Source organism: Oncorhynchus masou, chromosome 12 (genome assembly GCF_036934945.1).
Source record: "Oncorhynchus masou masou isolate Uvic2021 chromosome 12, UVic_Omas_1.1, whole genome shotgun sequence".
Taxonomy (NCBI): Eukaryota; Metazoa; Chordata; class Actinopteri; order Salmoniformes; family Salmonidae; genus Oncorhynchus; species Oncorhynchus masou.
In genome coordinates this window covers 39,782,580-39,802,299 of record NC_088223.1, presented here as the reverse complement: position 1 = coordinate 39,802,299, position 19,720 = coordinate 39,782,580, and the positions used below count along the sequence as shown (strand labels likewise).

At 41.8% G+C, this 19,720-nt stretch overlaps 1 long non-coding RNA gene across 3 annotated transcripts in view; it reads right to left on the bottom strand.

Annotated features, from left to right (window-relative positions):
* Positions 1-19,720, bottom strand: part of LOC135550065 (uncharacterized) — a 78,450-nt gene that overhangs the window by 22,815 nt on the left and 35,915 nt on the right. The gene's annotated exons all lie outside the window — the stretch shown is intronic.

Below are 19,720 nucleotides of genomic sequence, written 5' to 3'. Positions count from 1 at the left end.
AAAGTACAGCATCAGCAGTGTAACGTACATTTAGAACAAAAGGTTCCAAAAGGGTTCTTCAGCTGTCCCCATAGGACAACCCTTTCTGGTTCCAGGCAGAACCCTATGTAGAAAGGGCTCTACATGGAACCCAAAAGGGTTCGACCTGGAACAAAAAGGGTTCTACCTGGAAGCAAAAAGGGTTTTTCAAATAGTTATCCTATGGGGACAGCCGAAGAACACTTTTAGGTTCCAGATAGCAGAATTTTTTTTGTTAGAATGTGCTCTGCTGTGTAAGCTAAAATATAGCTCATTTAGGAGCCACTAGATTGTGTGTGTGCATGCCTGTACTGTAGATTGGCAATATGCATGTGTGTGTGTGTGTGTGTGTGTGTGTGTGTGTGTGTGTGTGTGTGTGTGTGTGTGTGTGTGTGTGTGTGTGTGTGTGTGTGTGTGTGTGTGTGTGTGTGTGTGTGCGCCTTTGTGCACGTATGCATGTGTGTGAGAGTATGTGTTTTGATGCTTGTGCGCGAGTGTGTGTGTTGGATAAGATACATCGAATGACGAAGGGATAGACCAGAGAGGGCTCACCCATACTGTTGAAGAGTCCCACTTTGAAGCATGGTGTCACAGAGGTGTGTTGAGATTAGACACACACCGCCTTATCCAACTGGCTCTCACAGTCTCACGTCAGAATTAGACGTTCTTCCATGTTTCTCAAACGTCAAATTTCAAAGTTGTTCCAAATGTCAAATTTAGAAGTGTTTAAGGTTAGGTTTAGGCATTAACTTCTTTGGAACTCTAGGGGCGCAATTAACATTTTTGGATGAAAAATTCGTTCCCGGTTTAAACAAGATATTTTGTCACAAAAAGATGCTTTAACTATGCATATAATTGCTACTGTTCCAAAAGAAAACACTCTGACGTGTCCAGAAATACAAAGATCTTCTCTGTGAAACGTGCCATTTTAACGTGAGCTTCAGGCAAAACCAAGATGAGATGGCATCCAGGAAATGACAAGGATTTTTGAGGCTCTGTTTGTCATGATTCTCCTTATATGGCTGTGAACGCAAGAGGAATGAATCAACCCTCTCTGTCGTTTCCCCAAGGTGTCTGCAGCATTGTGACATATTTGTAGGCAGATCATTGGAAGATTGACCATAAGAGACCACATTTACCACGTGTCCGCCCGGTGTCCTGCGCCGAAATTGGTGCGCAAAAGTCACCTGCCAGTATTTTTCCTCATTCAGTTTGGACCAAGGAATACAGAGAGGAAAGCAAGCTTCCACGAACTGCATGTCAATGAAGAGATATGTGAAAAAACACCTTGAGGACTGATTCCAAACAACGTTTGCCATGTTTCACTGTCGATATTATGTAGTTAATCCGGAAAATTATGTTTTACGTTGTAGGTGACTGCATTTTCGGTTCGTTTCAGTAGCCAGGCGCAATGTGTTTGAAAACGGAACGATTTCTCCCTACACACAGACACTTTCAGGAAACACTGCGCATTTGGCATGTGACTGAGAGTCTCCTCATTGAAAACATCAGAAGCTCTTCAAAGGTAAATGATTTTATTTATTTGGTTATCTGGCTTTTGTGAAAATGTTGCGTGCTACATGCTACACAAAATGCTATGCTAGCTTTTTTTGCATACTCTTCCACAAATTAGTCCATTTCTATGGTTCAAAAGCATATTTTGAAAATCTGAGATGACAGTGTTGTTAAGAAAAGGCTAAGCTTGAGAGCAAACGCATTATTTTAATTTTATTGCTACTCAGAGCCTTGTTACAAAAAAAAAATGCGATTTTCAGAAATCGTTAATGTTGCGTTATGCTAATGAGCCTGAGGCTTTAGTCACGATTCCTAATCCGGGATGGGGAGTTTCAAGAGGTTTTAACTCTGAATTTGTAAGGGTTAAGTTCAGCCATTAACTCCAAAATCGTAAGGTTAGACATTCACTCCGAAAGGTTAAGGTAAGGGTAAGGTTTGGGATAGGCTTAAAACAAGCATTTAAAAAACAACTTTCTATTGTTGGATTCCAACTTGCAACCTTTGGCATGAGAGGCAGATGCTTACACCCATCCACCATCCTTGTCCACAATGCCCTAGCAAAACCGAAACATACTTAAAGGTAACATTGCTCACCGGTGCTCCTAGTGGCCGGTTTCCACGTCATCTCCCAACGTCCTCAGACATGGATGGACGTCAAATTCTTACTTGTATCTAGGGTGACCTAGCTGGCCTTTCCTGTCAAAGGTTCATTCCTTTATGGATGAACTGCTCGATTAATTGTGAGTGTCTCATATCTGCTGAAAGGTGTTGGATGAGAGGCCTGGGTGAGGTCCTTTTTCATTTTGGCACCGGCTCTTTCTCTTACACCCTCTATTTTTAACCACTTGACAGCTGCATACATGTACAGTAAACCTTTTACAAAAAGGTTGGAAGTTGGAACAACCGGATGCAAGGCCCAACCAGTGTAATCCCGACTCGCGTGTTAAACAACTCTAAATATTGATACAGTCCGGATTTAATGCCTTATATCACCCAGACGTGCCATTCCTCCTCCAGTTCCTCATCAGTTTGAATTACGCCCATGGGATTGTTCACATTGGTCCTTGGTTATTGCAAAACTCACAGGCAATACTGTGCTGGGCAACTGTGGGCGTCATCCCTTTTCAAAACACATCTCAATTAGCAATTTATACCAATTAAGGTGGGACTTTATGCTAACAGACCTCGGGTATCACTGTCCAGGATATCCAGGATATATGATGTCTTAATTTATCTGTAATTATGCAATGGCCTTCGCAGCTGCAGTGTATTAGGGTCAATTCGTTGGACACGCTCCGAGAGCCGAGGTCATCAGACAGTGCCACGGGTCCGCCTGGGTAATGGCGTGTTTGGGTTGGCATCGCTCTGCACACAACTGTCTTTTTGACATCCCTAATATGAGGAGGAGTCATGAAAACGATCAATTATCAACATTTTACGAAATATTTTCTCACTAATTGCGATGGTTTGCCATAGCATTGCCAGGACGGAGTGTATATATAAATATATGTTATATCACATATATATATAGATATATATATATATATATATATATAATATCAGGTATGAAGAACACGATTCCTCTGAAAACCGACGCAAGGTCCCTCGAGCGACTTAATACATCTGACCTCAATTTCGTGATTCAGACCAACTGCTGCTTCATTTGACTATTGTATTTTTTTTGTCCAGTCTTAAACATACATACCTGAGCCATTTATGGATGAAAGCTTCCCAAAAAATGGAATGCGTATTATTGCTGTGGCCCGACTCGACGTCCTGCGTGCAGGTGGAACGATGGCATCTGCTGTGAAATGGTATTTCAGGCCCAGTTAATGAATGGAATCATTGTGCTACAACATTAATGTGCTACTCAAGTTGTTACCTGAAAATGCAAAAAAAATGGGTTCCAGATTTGACGAACAAGAAATGTTAGGTGTTATTTGTTATTTCTTTTTTTAACTCAGCCTGCCCGTGTTGAAAAGAGTTCCTAATGACACAACAGTGTTTTGGTTAGACTTGGATGGAAATTGATGATAATTTGGTGAGGAAATGAAAGGTTTCCCTTCCCTTTAAGTGATTTATAAACAGCCTTTGAAAGGTGAGTGAATGAATATGCCTGAATGAAGCCACATCAATCATTCAGCTGGAAATAAACTTCAACAACCTTTCTCTCAGCATTGGCTGTTGAACTGAGGCAGCAAAAAATCTCATCCATTTTCACCTCTGTACTCACATTTAGCCCTCTCAAACAATGCACAAGCAAGAGCCTTGAAAGAGCCTTGGAGCATTTTACCAAACACTATCGCTGGGTTATGTATGGTCCCCCTTTGAGCTCATATCCAGAGAGAATTTTTAGGGAAAATTAGAGTTCACTATCACCTTGGTAATTAATTCCTGTGCTGCGTATGTGTGCGGTGGGCAGTGTAGCTATTTGTGTTTAAAAACATGTGTGAGTGGATGGACCCATTGGGCCTGCATGTACAATATGAAGACTGGACTTGTCCTTGTAGAACCTTGCTTTCAGGGCAGCTGTGCCTTGAGGGTAGAAATATGCACTAGCTGTATGCGTGTTTATGCTTAGAAGTGAGTATTATGTGTATATGACTAATCCATACAAGTAGGTTTGAATGTGTGAATGTACACACAGCCATCAGTAGCACTTTATCCATAAGCTCAGCTGTACAGCCTCATGACTCTCTCCCATTCTCCCATTGCCCCATAGCTGCAGTTATCACCACCCTCTCTAATTATGCCTTTCACTAGCGCAGCTAGTTGAGGGGAGACCTATACTATCCACACCAGCCCTTCATGGCCATGCCATACTAAGGACTTAGCTCCCACTCAGCCAATTGACAGGAATATGCAGGCAGATAGAGGGGTTCACCGGTTCATCACGCAGGGGCTCTGCCACCACTTGAAGCCTGCAGGGTTCCATTTATGTGGCAACACATGTAAAGAATGCCGCGGAGAGCGCCTGATAAAGGATGGTTGACTGTAGAAGACTTTGTTTGGTCTGTTGTTAACCCTTATGTGAAGGAATGCCTCTCTGGTCTTTTCTCTGACAACATACACCCAGGATACATTCCTCTCGAGTTATTAGGTGTCTATCTTTCCTCGTCTCCTCAATGTAATGTGATGTGCTGTGATGTTAGGTGTATCCTCGAAAATTGAGGATTGTTGTTGATTTGTTTTGTAGAAAAACAAATGGGATGGTCGTATTTTATTTTGTGCAGAGCTTGGTACTCAAGCTTGTGGCTCAACTAGGCATGAGGGTAATTCTAAAATCTACGTCAAGGGATTCAGGTTTGAGGCTGAGAGCTTTGAATAATCATATTTTGCATGTCAGATATTTTCTGTTTAGGGATTTCCCATGTCAAAGGACCCAGGAGCATTTCAAATTGGGTGTCAAATAAAAGCTAAGAGACCCTATTTGTTTTAAATGAAGGCATATATACATTTTTATCTAAAACACTTTATTTTAAGGGGTCCATATCACAGTGTAATTACATGTATAATAACACTAACAAGCATTGTAGATAATTGTAATAACTCATAGTTACACTGTAATAAAATGTAACTGGTGGTAATTGCAGTCAGTAATTACAGAGGTGTAACAACAAGTGCTTGTCACCATGCTTGTTACAAATGGGCAAGTTTCCACTAAATTCCCCAATTTAGTGTTTTATTTCTTACTCAGCAGCATCTGATTCAGTAATAACTATCACTAGGTTGTAATCGGTTGTGGACAGAGACGCTGGATGTTCCGAGACTACATGGGCTCTAATTATCTTCCTGCAAAAGCACACTTCAAAATTTCCTCTCAATGTTGTTGCTGGCACTTGCCTCCAAAAAGTGTACCATCTGGGTTAACTTGGTTGAATTCACAGAAACAGATAAGATGTAGGTCAACCTCACTGTCTGGGGTCTACCATACGGGTGTCATCCTCAAGTCAAACCAAGTCAAGTCAAATCTAATCAAATCACATGTTATTGGTCACATACACATGGTTACCAGATGTTAATGCGAGTGTAGCGAAATGCTTGTGCTTCTAGTTCCGACAGTGCAGTAATATCTAACAAGTAATCTAACAAATTCACAAAGACTACCTTATACACACAAATGTAACAAAAAACGCCCGAGTTACACCAGGAACGCACAATCCCTCCATCAGTGTTCAGACTGTCCCCAATAGGCTGCGAGGGGCTGGACTGAGGGCTTGTAGGCCTGTTGTAAGGCAGGTCCTCACCAGACATCACCAGCAACAACGTTGCCTATGGGCACAAACCCACCGTCATTGGACCAGACAGGACTGGCAAAAAGTGCTCTTCACGGTGAGACAGTATAATCGGCTGTGACTATAATCGAAGAGAATTCTCTTGCTAGATAATGCGGTTGGCATTTGAATGTAAGGAATTCTAGATCAGGTGAACAAAAGGACTTGAGTTCCTGTATGTTTTTATGATTACACCATGAGTCGTTAATCATAAGGCACACACCCCTGTCCTTCTTCTTACCAGAGAGATGTTTGTTTCTGTCAGCGCGATACGTGAAGAAACCGGGTGGCTGTAGGTAGAGTGAGCCACGCTTCCGTGAAACAGAGAATGTTACAATCTCTGGTGACTCTCTGGAAGGCAACTGGTGCCCTAATTTCGTCCACCTTGTTGTCTAGAGCTTGGACCTTGGCGAGTAATATGCTCGGAAGTGGTGGATGGTGTGCTTGCCTTCTAAGTCGGACCAGTAGGCTGCTCCGTCTGACTCTCCTGTGGCGACTGCGTTGTTTTTGGTCGGCCTCTGGGATAAGATCCCATGTTCAGGGTGCAGGTCCGAACAAAGGATTCGCTTCAGGAAAGTCATAATGTTGGTAAATTGACGTCGCTTTTATATCCAATAGTTCTTCCCAGCTGTGTATAATAACACTTGGGCTAACAATGTAAGAAAGTTGGTGTCATCCTCAAGTGGGAGGATAAACACACAAGTACACCACAGAGTACAAGTAAAAACTGTGTAAGTAGAATGCAATTACTAGGTGTTAAATGGGATTACGCTAGTCAATACTTACTTGTGATTAATGTGTACTTACATAGTACATTACCCATCCTGACAATCTGGCCCTAATTGCAAACCTTCTGGAAGCACCATACAACTGAGAAAATAAACACACTAGTACATGACAAGAGTACATATAATATCTGCATACGTACAAAAGCATTGTCGCTAGTTGTAACACAGGATTTACCTGTGTAAAGCGTGAAATAATGGGGATCAAGGGAACTTTAAAGTTACCTATGAGCTATTTCTATATAATTACCTACTACTCATTACCAAGTTGAAATACCTACAAACAAAAGGTGAGCTTCTCCATTAGTCAACTTTATTGCAATATGTAACAAGACCTTACATTTCTTTGAAAATTACAAGATGAAACAAAGATATAGACCTACTCTATAACATAAACCTAACTATTATAGTGGTGGTGAGTAGTAGTCTAGGGGTGCATTCCTAAATTCCAAAAAATCTACTCCAATTTCAGAGCATTCATACGGCCAAAGCGACCAGTGTGCGCTCAGAACGCTCCGAGAGCGAAACACTTTGAATTTAGGCAACCGACAATCTGACAAAGCTTAGGAACTGAAATTTAGGAACGGCCAGAGCTGAGCGCACTCTGGATTGTCTTTTCTTCCCTTTTTAACATGACAAGTAACAATGGAAATCATCAACTCTGTCTCTGTCTTCATCTGTTTCTTTGTTGTAAGCATTTCCCCATCCTGTGGTCTGAAACCTTGTGGTATTATAGAAGATTGTAGCTTTGACAATTTTGATGACCCTATACTGTAACGGGTTTCTTCCAATTCCTCCTCTGACGAAGAGGTGGAACAAGGATCGGACCAAAATGCAGCATGGTTCGTTAGATACATCTTTAATGATGAAGAAAACATGAACAATACAAAACAACAAACGTCGAAAACCGAAACAGCCCTGACTGGTGCAACAAACACAGAGACAGGAACAATCACCCACAAACACACAGTGAAACCCAGGCTACCTAAATATGGTTCCCAATCAGAGACAACGATAATCACCTGACTCTGATTGAGAACCGCCTCAGGCAGCCATAGAATAATCTATACACCCCACACAACCCCAAGACGAAACACGCTACAAATAAACCCATGTCACACCCTGGCCTGACCCAATAAATGAAGATAACATAATAAATATAGACCAGGGCGTGACATATACTAGTTATCATCATAATGATTTCTATATTTTAGGGCTGCTACTTGGCTAGTTGTTGTGTTATCCCGCTAGCAATAATAGTAATAATAGTAATAGATAAATAACTAAATAACTAATTGCACTGATGCATCCAATGACATATATGAACCCTGGATTGCTGATGCTGTATATTGGCCATTGAGAGGCTTTGAAACCACCGGTAGGCCATATTGGCACGACCTAGTAGTAGTGGTGGGAAAAGTAGCCAACAATCATACTTGAGTAAAAGTAAAGATACCTTAATAGAAAACAACTCAAGTAAAATCACCCAGTAAGATACTACTTGAGTAAAAGTATAAAAGTATTTGGTTTAAAATATACTTATGTATCAAAAGTAGAAGTATGAATCGTTCCAAATTCCAGATAGCAAACCAGATAGCACCATTTTATTTATTATTTATTTATTTACAGAAAGCCACTGGCACACTCCAACATTCAGACATAATCTACAAACAAAGCATGTGTGTTTAGTGAGTCCGCCAGATCAGAGGCAGTAGGGATGACCAGGGATGTTCGGTTGATACGTGCGTGAATTTGACTATTTTCCTGTCCTGCTAAGCATTCAAAACCAGTACTTTTGGTTGTCAAGTAAAATGTATGGAGTAAAAAGTACAATATTAAGGAATGTAGTTAAGTAAAAGTAGTCAAAAATATAAATAGTAAAGTAAAGATACCCCAAAAAAACGACTTAAGTGGTACTTTATAATATTTTTACTTAAGTACTTTACACCACTGCCTAGTAGGAGAGTCCCTCCGTAGGAATGAATGGAATTCTACAGTCTTTCAATTAAATGTTTCAAGGACAAAATCACAGTTGTTTTAGTATTTTTGTTGTTGTTGTAGTGGGGACAGTAATTTATAGTACTCTCAAAAACATATATACTTTAAGGAAAAGGTGTATATATTTTTTTCCATTTTTATTTTAATGTTAATTAAGCTCACTTAATCTGATTTAAAAGTATGGTGTCTGTAATATAATAAATGTGTCAAAACGAATGTAGACGTTAATAAATGTATTTCTATAGCTTCCAAAACACTTGTTTACAATTGAGACGGATGCACTGTGGCTTCAATACAGTGCCCCCTGTCAGTCATCCAGGGTTCATACACATAATTGAATGCATCCCATCCAAAAGTGAGAATGTTCCTCAACGGTGAAACCCTTAGAAGGCTACATGGAATAAGAGTTTGTCTTATAAATATGTTAAGTGCATTTATAAACCATTATTCAACCGAGCTTAACAGGCTTTATTAATGTGTCTAATTCTGCGTCGTCCATTAATTCCAAGATAATGTACAGAACGACTGTGTTTATCCCTTACTTATTTTTTTTTAATTCTTCAAGCTCTGTCAAGTTGATTGTTAATCATGGCAAGACAGCCATTTTCAAGTCTTGCTATAGATTTTCAAGGCAATTTAAGTCAAAAGTGTAAACTAGGCCACTCAGGAACATTCAAATTCATCTTGGTAAGCAACTCCAATGTAGACTTGGCCTTGTGTTTTAGGTTATTATCCTGCTGAAAGGTAAATTTGTCTGTGCTTAGCTGTATTTCCTAGTCCTTGTTGATGACAAGCATACCGATAACACGATGCAGCCACCACCATGCTTGAAGATATGGAGAGTGGTACTCAATGATGTGTTGGATTTGCCTCAAAAATAACTTTGTATTCAGGACTTAAAGTTAATTTCTTTGCCACCTTTTTTGCAATATTACTTAAGTGCCTTGTTGCAAACAGGATGCATGTTTTGGAATATTTATATTCTGTACAAACGTCCTTCTTTTCACTCTGTCATTTAGGTTCGTATTGTAGAGTAACAACAATGTTGTTGATCCATCCTCATTTTTCTCATATCATGTCCGTTCAACTCTGTAACTGTTTTAAAGTCAACATCCGCCTCATGGTAAAATTCTTGACAAGTATCCTTCCTCTCCGGCAACTGGGTGAGGAAGGACGCCTGTATCTTCATAGTGACTGGGTGCATTGATACACCATCCAAAGCCTAATTAATAACTTTACCATGCTCAAAGGGATATTTACACATCTACCAATTGGTGCCCTTCTTTGCGAGGCATTGAAAAACCTCCCTGGTCTTTATGGTTTAATCTGTACTTGAAATTCACTACTTGATTGAGGGACCTTACAGATAATTGTATGTGTGGGGTAGTTATTCAAAAATCATGTTAACCACTGTTGTTGAACACGGAATGAGTCCATGCAATTTATTATGCGATTTGTTAAGCACATTTTTACTCCTGAATTGATTTAGTCTTGCCATAAATAAGACTCAAAACCTTTCCTGTGGACTTAGGGACATTGGTCCCTCAACAGTACAAATCGGGTCAAATCCTGATGGGGAGTGTCTGAGGACTGACGAAGTGTATCTCTTTCTGTTTACTAAACACTGGTTTCTCATGAGATTACAGATTATTCAGGAAGGTGGTATGTGTGAGTGTGTGTGTCTTCTATTTCAGCTCCTGATGCAACGGTCCAGACAACCTCTCTTTATCTCGGCTACAGTGTCTGGACTGAGGAAAGGTTACAAGCACTGCAGCACTGCTGGAGTCATCATCAGGCTGGTAATTCAAACCTGCTGTTTTAAGGGCACACACAGGCACGCGACTGGAATGGGGTCAGAGGTAGAGGGCTGGGGGGTGGGTATCTAATCTTAAATTAACTGCGCTGGAGTGCTTTGTGGGGAAGATCAAAGGAGCGTTTGTAGTTCAGCTATTGTCCACCATCTCTGGGGGTAGATTGGTTTTTAAAGAGGGGCAAAAGCCACTGCTCCTATAGGGTGGGGTAGTGGGTTATCGGTCAAGGCTGTGTGCTATCTGCACGGAAGTTGCCGGTGAAGTTGATCAAAGCTAGCAGAGAACGATAGTCAAAAATCTGCAAGAAGATGATGGAATTCTCGGAAGGTGAGGACTTCTAATATGTCTTGTCGTCTGTGCTATAATTGTTGATAGATGAGTATTTGCTAGAATGAACTCCATATTCGTAAGTCTTTATATGATGTATTGCAGTAGATAGTGTTAAACCAATATTGTTGAATCAGCTGAATAAATATTGTGTTTTATTTGATGACTAATCCAAATCAAAGAAGAGGCCACAAAAACAATAATGTGAGTCGAGAAAACTTTGCCAATTTCACAAAGACCTGCTGATTCCAATTGTGTTTTACAGGACTTGGGTTACAACCCCTCTTCCTCACCCTGGCCCACCTACAGATTAAGAAACTGTATAAATTGAATTCCGATAAATCATCCTTATGCCATGTGCTCTCTCCATCCTCCGTGGTCATTCTGGGAATGGCTGTGGAACGCCGGTATACTGTAGGAAATCTGGGATTGGAGTGTAATGGATCGTTGCGCTGGAAATAAGGCTGGGATAGAATGTAACATTCTGAGACAAGGCTCTGATATATTGATTTATCGAAGCTGTGGAATATATTCCAACGGGTGGGAGCCCAACACAAGGCAAGAATTAATCTCAGTCAACCCAACAGATAGTTTGAGATATTTTACCTCCACTCAGAGAGTACCCTCATTGTGATTAACATGGGGTTTGAAGCTTTCCAGTAATAAATGCAGACTGAGTGTACAAAACATTAAGAACACCTTCCTAATACAGATTTGCACCCCCTTTTGCTCTCAGAACAGCCTCGATTTGTCGGGGCATGGACTCCACAAGGCATCAAAGGGTTCCACAGGGACGCTGGCCCATGTTGACTCCAATGCTTCCTACAGTTGTGTCAAGTTGGCTGGGTGTGGACCTCTACTCTGAATAGTTCTCTCCATCTCATCCCACAGATGCTCAATTGGATTGAGATCTGGTGACTGGGCAGGCCACTGCAGTAAGCTGAATTTACTGTAATGTTGTTGGAACCATTCCTGAATAATCCTAGCCTTGTGGCATGGGGCATTATCCTGCAGATGGATACACTGCTGCCATGAAGGGATGCACCTGATTGGTAATGATGTTCAGATATCCTGTGGCATGCAAACGTTGCTCCACTTTTATCAAGGGAACCAAGTTGTGCCATGAAATCACACCCCGCACCATCACCACCACCAGCCTGCAATGACCCATTTTCTACCAATGGCTGGATGTCATTTGGGTGGTGGACCATTCTTGATACACAGAGGAAACTGTTGAGTGTGGAAAAATAGCAGACTTGCAGTTATTGACAAACACAAACCGGTGTCCACACCCTGTTCAAAGGCCCTTAAATCTTTTGTTTTGCCAATTCACCCGCTGAATGGCACACTCACACACACACACACACACACACACACACACACACACACACACACACACACACACACACACACACACACACACACACACACACACACACACACACACACGTCTCAATTGTCTCAAGGTTTAAAAATCCTCCTTTATTAACCTGTCTCCTCCACTTCATCTACACTGATTGAAGTGGATTTAACAGGGGACATCAATAAGGGATCATAGCTGTCACATGGATTCACCTGATTAGTCAATGTCGTGGAAATGTTTTGTACACTCAGTATATAACTTGTGTATGATTCATCATATACATAGATTGATTCATCAGAGATAGGATCATCTGTATTGCTAATTCTATTTTTCAGTAGAAGTAAGTCCACACATACAATTTTACAAATCTAGTCAGTGTTGTTTTAAAGTGATTCAGGTAAAAAAGAAAACGTAGAACTTATTTAATTTCACCACTGAGGGCCTCTATAGTTACACTGCCTGGCCCGTGACTGCCACCTGTTGGAGGCAGAGTTTAACTACATCCCTAACTTTACGCCAACAAAGGTCAATTCACTTTGGCCCCCATCTACTGTAATTTACTATGGTCTTTCACTGAACACATGTCACTTGGCTAAAACAATACAGTCAGGTTCAATATGCTCAAAGACAAACTTTGGCCTAGTTACTAAAATCACTAGGCTTCATGAATTTGTCAACTCCTGGTCTCTTTGAAAGGGGCCAAAACTTGAAAAACTGTTAAAGAGCAGTAAAATGGTGACTGGGCTCTGTGTTTGTGTGTGAGCTGCGTTTACGGTGCATGGGCCCCTAAGAGCTGTGACAAGGGAGTGTGGGTCCAGACATGCTGTCTGGAGGAGGTCCCGTCACTCATCGCCCCGGCTTTCTGAGAGGGGAGGGAGGGGACACAGGGCTGGGGGATATCTGTGGCCGCATATGGTCCTCTGCCTTTGTCCAGTGGGCCTGGGGTAGTAGGGAGGCGAACGGGTCGGTCTGTGGCTGCATATGGTCCTCTGGGAGAGGGCATTGTCAGTCTGCTCATGGTCCTATAAGGTAGAAATAGGGAGGGGAAAGGTGGGGAGAGGGCTGAGTCTGCCTGGCCTGTCTATGGTCTTCTGTCTTTTTGGTGTAGTACTGTAGCTGGAAAGGAAGGTTCCGTCCATTGGGGTTGGGAGGGGGAGGAACAGTCTATTTTCTTTCTGCCTGCCTACAGTCTTCTGTAGTCGATCAAGTTTTCTTTGGGCCATGGCTAGAAGGGGAAGGCAAGGGCTGTCCCCCGTTCCTCCTTATGGTCTTAGGACAGAACAGAGAGGGTCCACTGGTGCTGAGGTAGTGCAGAACGGAATAGGTTGTGTCCGCCTGGTGCTTTATCCTCTAGGGTAGTGGGGATGGTAGAGGGTTGTCACTGTGCCTGCCTTCAATTTTCTGTCCTATGAGTAGCGGGAGTCCACAGGGCCCTGCTCTTTACCCTAGTAGAAAACTGGAGACAAGCCAGATACTGTGACACAGTTCCACAATTTACTCACATGTCAGGGCACGTGTGTGTGTGTGCGTGTGTGTGTGCATGTGTGTGTGCGTGCGTGTTTGTGTGTGTGTGCGTGCGTGTGTGTGCATGTTTGCATGCGCGCGTGCGTGAGTGTGTGTGTGTGAGAGAGAGTCTGTGTCACACTTGATGCCCACGAGAAGTCATGTCATATCCTGCATTAGGAAGATTTAACTGGAGACAGGAAAGTCCCCATGGAACTCAAAACTCAATGGAAAGATGTGTTGCACTTCAAATAATACTTAACCTGACCTTGGCTGACTCCTCAGATAAACATGCTACATAGAAGCCAGATGACAGTATAATGTACAGCGTCATTCAGCTTCACATTCATTTGGCTGCTAACTGCAGTCCATGAACAGTCAGTCATAAACATATGCATATATTCCATTTAAACAGCATGCGATCTGTTCTGACACTGATCTATAATCGTAGCAGTTTTACCACACTTTCAGTCTGCCCCCAATGTGGAAATTCCTTTTTCCTGTTTACCACCAGATGGCCCCACAGTACATCGTATTAGACTACCCACCAAAGGATCTTTGAGGGATGAAAGTCAGTCACTGTACTACTACTAAGTCACTAACCCTCAAGCTATTTCCAAAATTCTAAAGAAACACAACACTATAAGTGCTTATGCTACATGGTGTCTTAAAATGGGTATCCATTTACATATTGTGCATAGAGATAGCACCCGGGGAGGCGATCACGTCAGAATGTGTGTCACGTCAGAACGTGAAATTGATCCTGAAAACATCTGCATGTAAAAAAGGTGTTGGTGTGTTTGGTGTTTCTAAAGCCGTTGTGTGTGTGTGTGTGTGTGTGTGTGTGTGTGTGTGTGTGTGTGTGTGTGTGTGTGAGGGGGGGGGGAGCTTGGAGGAGAGAAGATATGGTCTTAAAGGGACATTTCCCTGCTGATCTTTCACTGTATGTCCATTAACCCTATCAGTCCCAAGAACCCACTTACCATTTATCTGACTTTCATTTATCTGCATGTCCAACACTCATATTTAGCCTCTGGAAGACCAGGGCTACAAGTAGAACACAACACAATTCGACATAAACAGTTGCAGAAAGAAAGGCCAGCCAAAGCAAAAAGCTGACAAAAAAAGGATTTATATGAAGTACAGAAATGGTTTGCTCAGTGGGAAATTAATATCCAACTAATCAGTGACAACTGTGTGGAGTTTGTGACAGCAACATCGTAAGCTTATTATAGTGCTACAGACACTATGTCCTTGGATTTCCTATGATCCTCTATGTAGAAGAACCCCTTACATTCTGACGGCTCTTGTGTAGCTTGTGAGCGTCACAGAGGAAAACGCAAGCTTTTTTTCATAGACAGCTTTTAATAGTTTGTAGCTCCGACCATTCGTACTCGCTCAAATTCCGTGGTCCGGTTCCCTTTTGTAGGGCAATGTGAACACACTCGACTACTGCAACACCATTTCTCCAGCTATAACCCCTCACATTGGTTCCGCAAAAGAGAGGATGGTGATGTGCAGGTTCGCAGAAAACAACTTGTGCTGATTTTGAATATAGATAAGCAATTGATAAGGATGCACAGAGATAACAAAATATGTAAGGCGTTTTGTACTGACACGATGTGCAGATTATTTGCTTGCAATATAGGCTAACAGGTTCACGCTGTTTATTCTATTGTGGAGTTTAAATAGTATAAGAAGACAACATATTTGGTGAATCAATGCTAGCGCTAATTTTCAATTACAGTACAATTTTCAATTACAGTATTATTTAATCTGCATTTACTCTTCTGCTATTTATTTATTCTGCTCTTTATTATTTACTATTATGTCTTCACCAATCGATTCGCTTCCAAAATGTAAGTAGGTATATCGAGCTGTCCGATTACACGTTCTGATGGAGTAGCTTGTCCCGCACAAACCCAGAGTGCATTGAGTGAACATTGGAAAAATACCTTGGCCACAAAATAGGTGAAGTGAACTGGCAAAATAGTTGAGTCCTCATTCAAAGGCAAGGGCAATGTCAATACAAAGAGAAGTGAGTTCTTTAGCTTTTTTTATTTTTAAGAGTTCACTTGGATGTGCAAATTACCAGCAAGCACGGGCTCCTGAGGTAACATTTCTTCGGATTTAGAAGTTGAGCAGAGGTAACGTGGCCAACTTATCTAGCTAGCTAACAAGCTTGCGATCTACATTTGTTTATCTAAACCAAAATCGAGCAAGCTTTCCCCTTATGAAAAAGATAGTGCAGTAAAGGGAAAGGGGGATACCTAGTCAGTTGTACAACTGAATGCGTTCAACTGAAATGTGACTTCCGCATTTAACCCAACCCCTCTGAATCAGAGAGGTGCGGGGGGCTGCCTTAATCGAGATCCATGTCATCGGCGCAGGGAACAGTATAACTGCAGTTAGAGTGCAGTATAATTGCATTGTGCTGCAAATACTGCTTCCAAATAACACCTTTTATTTACGTCAGTAAGTTAGAGTAAATGCAGTTCAGCTGCAGTACACTGCAATTATTCTGCAATTACAAAATACCACAGTCGACTGCAGCTAGTGCACTTTTACTGCAGTTTCAAAACTGCAACCGTTTTTTGTAAGGGTCAAAATACACTGGTTAGAAATTCCAAAGCAAATTAGTGTAATTAGCCAGCTGCTATCTGGCAATCTGATTTTCTAACATTGCAAGCTTACATAAGGTCACGTTAGCTACAGTCTACTGGACCGTATCTAACCGTTAGCTAGCTAATTAACTACTGCAGAGGGTAACGTGACTGGCCTACGTGTTCTATTTACAGAGTCCGATCCCATCAACATCTGCAGTGGCAACAACATCAAGCTCAGCACCAGGAACTAGTGTAAGTCACCTTTGCTAAGTCTTTCCATGACTCCACCATGAGCAAATAAGTATATGGTGCTAAGAATAAGAATTTGTTGTCATGGTTGGTGTGTTTATAAGTAGGCTACAACTTCTCCTGTAGTTTTCTCTGTATTATGGAGGCTTAGTTGATTGTTCATGCAAAAGCAGAGTTATTATTAAGGAGGGGATGGTGGTGATTACTGACTGGTGTCTGAAGGTTGGAATGCATGATCTATTGACAAGAGGTGGATGGGTGGGTACAGTACCGTGTTTTAGTGTCTATTGATGGGGACAAAAAAGTGGTAAAGTGTTGACTAATCACTGACTAGTGTACATCCTACAGTCTAATCCTGCTGATGATGATGATGATGATGATGATGACGCTGATGACCTTGACACCAGCTTTAGTAGTACAGATCCTGTAGACCTATTGGATGAACGCTCAATACCCTGCCCTGAACTTTAGTCACTGTCACTAGCCAGCAACCACCCGGTTACTCAACCCTGCACCTTAGAGGCTGCTGCCCTATGTACATAGACATGGGACACCGGTCACTTTAATACTGCTTACATACTGTTTAACCCACTTCATACACACTATATATACAAAACTAGGTGGAAACTATGCAGAAACCCTTTCAAATGAGTGGATTTGGCTATTTCAGCCACACCCGTTGCTAACAGGTGTACAAAATCAAGCACACAGCCTTGCATATCCATAGACAAACATTGACAGCAGAATGGCTCACAGAACGGTACCGCGAGTGCTGAAGCGCGTAGCGAGTACTAATTGGCTGTCCTCGGTTGCAACGCTCATCACCGAGTTCCAAACTGCCTCTGGAAGCAACGTCAGCACAGGAAGTGTTTTTTTTCGGGAGCTTCATGAAATGGCTTTCCTTGGCAGAGCAGCCGCACACAAGACTAAGATCACAATGCGAGAAGCGAAGCGTTGGCTGGGGTGGTGTAAAGCTTGTAGTGGAAACGCATTCTCTGGAGTGATGAATTACGCTTCACCATCTGTCAGTTCAACAGACAAATCTGCGTTTGGCGGATGCCAGGAGAATGTTACCTGCCTGAATGTATAGCGCCAACTGTAAAGTTTGGTGTAGGAGGAATAATGGTCTGGGGCTGTTTTTCATGGTTCGGGCTAGGCCCCTTAGTTCCAGTGAAGGGAAACCTTAATGCTACACCATACAATGACATTCTAGATGATTCTGTGCTTCCAACTTTGTGCCAACAGTTTGGGGAAGGCCCATTCCTGTTTCAGCATGACAATGCCCCCGTGCAAAAAGCAAGGTCTATACAGGAATGTTTGTTGAGATCAGTGTGGAATAACTTGACTGGCCTGCACAAAGCCCTCACCTCAACCCCATCGAACACTTTTGGAATAAAGTGGAACCCAGTCTGCGAGCCATATCAGTGACCTGACGTCACTGATGCTCTTGTGGCTGAATGGAAGCATGTCCCCACGGCAATGTTCCAACATCTAGTGTAAAGCCTTCCCAGAAGAGAGAAGAGTGGAGCTGTTATAGCAGAAAAGGAAAACCAACTCCATGTTAATGCCCATGATTTTCAGATGTTCGACCAGCAGGTGTTCACATGTTTTTGGTAATGTAGTGTATATATACGATACCGTTCAAAAGTTTGGGGTCACTTAGAAATGTCCTTGTTTTTTAAAGAAAAGCACATTTTCTGTCCATTAAAATAACATCAAATTGATCAGAAATACAGTGTAGACATTGTTAATGTTGTAAATGACTTGTAATTGGAAATGGCAGATTTTTCTATGGAATATCTACATAGGCGTACAGAGGCCCATTATCATCAACCATCATTCCAGTGTTCCAATGGCATGTTGTGTTAGCTAACCCAAGTTTATCATTTAAAAAGGCTAATTGATCATTAGAAAACCATTTTGCAATTATGTTAGCACAGCTGAAAACTTTTTTTTGGATTAAAGAAGCAATAAAACTGGCCTTCTGTAGGCTAGTTGAGTTTCTGGAGCATCAGCAGTTGTGGGTTCAACTACAGGCTCAAAATGACCAGAAACAAATAACTTTCTTCTGAAACCCTTCAGTCTATCCTTGTTCTGTGAGAAATTGCCAAGAAACGGAAGATCTCGTACAACGCTGTGTACTACTTCCTTCAGAGAACAGCGCAAACTGTCTGTAACCAGAATAGAAAGAGGAGTGGGAGGCCCCGGTGCACAACTGAGCAAGAGGACAAGTACATTAGAGTGTCTAGTTTGAGAAACAGGTGTCTCACAAGCCCTCAACTGGCAGCTTCATTAAATAGTACCCGCAAAACACCAGTCTCAATGTCAACAGTGAAGAGGCGACTCCGGGATGCTGGCCTTCTAGTTAGAGTTTCTCTGTCCAGTGTCTGTGTTCTTTTGCCCATTTTAATATTTTCTTTTCATTGGCCAGTCTGAGATATGGCTTTTTCTTTGCAACTCTGCCTAGAAGGCCAGCATCCAGGACTCGGCTCTTTACTGTTGACATTGAGACTGGTGTTTTGCGGGTACTATTTAATGGCAGTTGAGGACTTGTGGGATGTCTGTTTCTCAAATTAGACACTCTAATGTACTTGTCCTCCTGCTCAGTTGTGCACAGGGGCCTCCTACTCCTCTTTCTATTCTTGCTTAGAGCCAGGGTAAATGGGTCAACCTAGATATCCTGCAATATCGTGGCAGATAGGAACATCGTTGAGACAATGGTCCATTGAACAAGGACCACCATATCTACTCACTGCTAGTGTGATCATGCAATCGGCAAAACACAAAGGCCACAATAATTTGTACAAAAACATGACTCCATGCATTGTTAGATCAGACAACCGGCTCAATCAACCAATGTCATTGGTTGAACTTTTCCGGTGAGAAAAATATATAATACCGCTATGGTGCACAATTATGCCTTAAACATCTCTCATCACTCATAATTATGTAGGGAGACTGGAAAAACACCCCAAATAGTGTCAAGGGGTAAAGTTTCCCTTTAAGCATCATTGTATATAATTTTATATGCATGTTTATATGGTACAACTGGAATTGAAAGAAATGATAAATCTCTCTCTCTGCCCTCTAGCAGTGTAATTGTGTGTACGCTACACTATTTCCCTGTGAAAAGAGTAGAAACAATCTGGTGACCTGCAAAAGGGATGTTGTAACCTTATACTTTAAAAAATATATATTTTGTATCTTCAAAGTGGTAGGCAAATCAAATTGTTGTGTAAATCAAATCCCCCCCCCCCCCCCCAAAAAAAAA